Genomic DNA, 3571 nt, shown 5'->3' on the forward strand with positions numbered 1-3571 from the left:
TACCAACTGCGCCACTGTGCAGCCCTACACGAAATATAATTTTTTCAAATATCTGACTAACCTAACCTGGGTCATGTGAGCACAACAATGAACTCACTAGTTTGTCTCCACCTTCAGTTCTGAGTCGACTCCGTCAGATGGACTTTTGTTGTTTTTTGTTTTAAATATTTATTTTGTTTCTTGAGAAGCATTTGTCTGTAAAATGAGTAAAAATATCACTAATAGKGTCATTAAAAATTATTTTATATTTATTTTTGTCAGATGGTGATGACAGCGTTCTGGGTCAGGTCGATTAAAAATGCAATTAAAAAAAAAAATGTTGCAACTGGGAGCCTGTACCTCAGCATCTTTACATTTCCAAAACATTTTTTGTCATATTTGCATACATAAGGTTGAAAAAATAAAAAAAAAGGGAAAATTAAAACCCATTTTGTCCCTATTCTCAAGAATCACTGTTATATTTCCTCAAAGCAGAAGCCTGTGGCCATGTCCTGATGCAGAAATTATGTCTGTAGAGAGAAATATGTGCAAACAGCAGCAATTTGTTTGTGAAGAATCAGTGAAGTTTGAAAAAGCAAACGGACAAAAATCTGCATGAAACTTGAATCACAATTTTAGAAAAACCGTAAGAGATGTCCAAACGCTGAAGCATTTGAAGATGGCTACATGTGTTGGGATTTGTTTAAAAGTTGAATAAACGGTCAAAGAGCGCAAAGATTTTGTTGAATTTTGAGGGAATCTTAAGAATTTCAATGCATTTCAATGGAGCTGAAATGTGCAGAAAAGTTTAAATATTTTAAAAGCTGAATGTTTTGATATATTAGATTGGTTTAAGTGTGCAGAAGAAAGCAAATATTAAAAAAACAGTCATGTTAAAATCTTTTTAGGGGAGGTTATGTGCAGCAATTTCAACTTTTCTGCAAGACCATGTTATGGACAAAAAAATAAAGCTTAAAAAATGTGAAACTTTTTCAAAATGTTGCTGCAAAATCAGTAATTTTAGGTCACAACAATCACAAGAAGCATCACAACATCCTGGAGGGACGTAATGTGACAAAATACATCAAAGTTAGGATAGTATGAAAACTTCAGCCAGCAGAACGAGACGCGAGGATCACATTATTAAATCATTTGGTGTGAAAACTGCAGCTACCGAACAGATGAGCTGCTGTCATGTCATGGTTATGTTTAAATCATGTTACACACAGATTTACTGACACGTCTCCCTCTGCGCTCATCCGTAATGCGCGTCAATGTGTTTATACACTCGCTGCTCTGTGGAGAAATACTGAGGGAGCTCTTAGAAACGGCACCACAGAGGACCGATCAGCTGCTTCCCCTTCAGATGGAATAATTCACTTAGTCGTAACCGTCCAGCACCCTGCGCTGCGTCCTCTGCTCCATTAACAAAAAGCCAACAGCTAACCATGTAGCTGATGTGCAACATGTCACTGTGTTTCTCCAGCGTGCCAAAGGCTGCGTCTGATGCAGCCTGACATGCGCTAACACAGACGGACAGATGGCATTGTGCTTGTGAAGCGTAAACATTCTTCCCACACAACACTCAGTCCTCCTTCCTCTCTCCTCTGTTCTGTCTGGTTGGGACTAAAAGCTTAGACAAGAGAGCTTTCTGTGATTATACTGAACTCTGGACCTTCGTTAGCAGAGACATTTCAAGACAAATTACTTGTTTGCTTTTTTCATGATATGGTTCCTGAAAGTATGTCGCAGCCATGCAACTCCATCCATCCATTTTCTTGCACCCTTGTCCCTCAGTGGGGTCAGGAGATGCTGGTGTCCATCTCCAGCTAACGTTCCGGGCGAGAGGTGGGGTCATCCTGGACAGGTCGCCAGTGTGTCACAGGGCAACACAGAGACACAACCATGCACACACACACACACACCTAGGGGCAATTTGGACAGACAGTCATGTTTTTGGACTGTGGGAGGAAACCGGAGTACCCGGAGAAAACCCACCATGCACAGGGAGAACATGGAGACTCCATGCAGAAAGACCGGGAATCGAACCCAGAACCTTCTTGCTGCAAGGCAACAGCCCTGCCATGCAACTCTGAATTTCTAAATGTATTTTTGTATAATTACTAACAATTTATCTCTTTTCTTGATTTACAAAGTCTAACAATTGCTTTAGTTCTGAATTATTATGATTAATCAATTAATCTGATTTTTAAAAATGGCCAAAATGTTCATTTTCTACACAGTATCAGAAATACATAAATAAAAATTCAAATAAACAAGTAAAAATAAAAAATTATTGCCAAAATGCATAGAAATGTTCTGATAATTATTGAATTAATTGATTAATAATTGGATAGAAAAACGTGCTTAATAGTAAAAAGAGAAAATAGAACATATCTACAGACAAAGAAGGTAAGTTTTTTTTATTTTAAATTCAAAATGTATATTTTTTTGTACAGTTTTGTCTTAATTACTACTATGCCTGTTCTTTTAACAAATGGCGTTTTTGGGTTTATATACTTCAGTTACCAATTAATTAATTACTAAATCAGCTGACGATTATTTCAGTAATTGATTAATCCGATTAGCTGTTTGAGCCCTAATAAAATGAAAGCATATGTTTCCGTAGAGTGCCGAGTTCTTGTGTTTTCCTCTTTGGTTAATTATCTCCCTGGTTTCCTTTTGAGACTTTTTTTCACGCTGTGTTTTTATTTTTCTAGCTTCCAGTGGCCGTTGTACTGGAGCAGCTTTTCTGCTGCATTATGTTTTTATTCAGTCAAACTTCAGGAATACAGCACGCAAGCTAATGTAGCACCAAGTGCTTTTAAAAAAAGTAGAAACGTAAAACAAGCAAACAGTAAATTACGTAAAACATAATCAAACATGATGAAAAAGGTCAAAGTCAGTTTCAAGTCCCAGCCTGTGGAACAGCAGCTTTTAGCATATCCATAAAAACTCTGGTTGGTCCAGAATGGAGGGTTATTATCACCGTGTTCTGACCTTAATGACAGACGCTGGTGGGTTTTATGGATTTTTGATCTCAGCTCTAATGAATTTGGTGAATTTGTGTTTGGTTTCTCTGAAAGCTAAACTCTGTTTGAGCTCATTGTTTTTCCTTGTTAGCTCCTTTAGATTTGCCTTCAGCTCTTCTCCTCACAGCTGGTCCTAATTTGCTAATCGCTCCCCTGCTGTGTGACGAAAAGCTAATTTGATGACAGAGTATGGAAGAATAGAAAACAGATAATATGATAAATGATTAACTATTATCCTGTTTTTGTTTACTTCACTAATATTGTGTGCCTCCATGAGAAAGTGCTCACTTTTGTTTTACAATCTCACCAAACAATGAAATGAACAGTAACCAAAACACAATGAAAGCTATAAAAATCAATAGATTTGTAAAAACTCTCTAGTTTATTATGTTCTATTCAGTCAAGTGATTCAGATTTAGTTAAAAATCTAAACATTTGGTAAATATTTGCATTAAACTTTCAAACTAAATATTTAGTTTGAAGCTAAATGTTTAGCTTGCTAATTAAATATTTAGTTTGAAGCTAAATGTTTAGCTTGCTAATTAAATATTTAGTTTGAA

Source organism: Poecilia reticulata, linkage group LG22 (genome assembly GCF_000633615.1).
Source record: "Poecilia reticulata strain Guanapo linkage group LG22, Guppy_female_1.0+MT, whole genome shotgun sequence".
NCBI classification, from domain to species: Eukaryota; Metazoa; Chordata; class Actinopteri; order Cyprinodontiformes; family Poeciliidae; genus Poecilia; species Poecilia reticulata.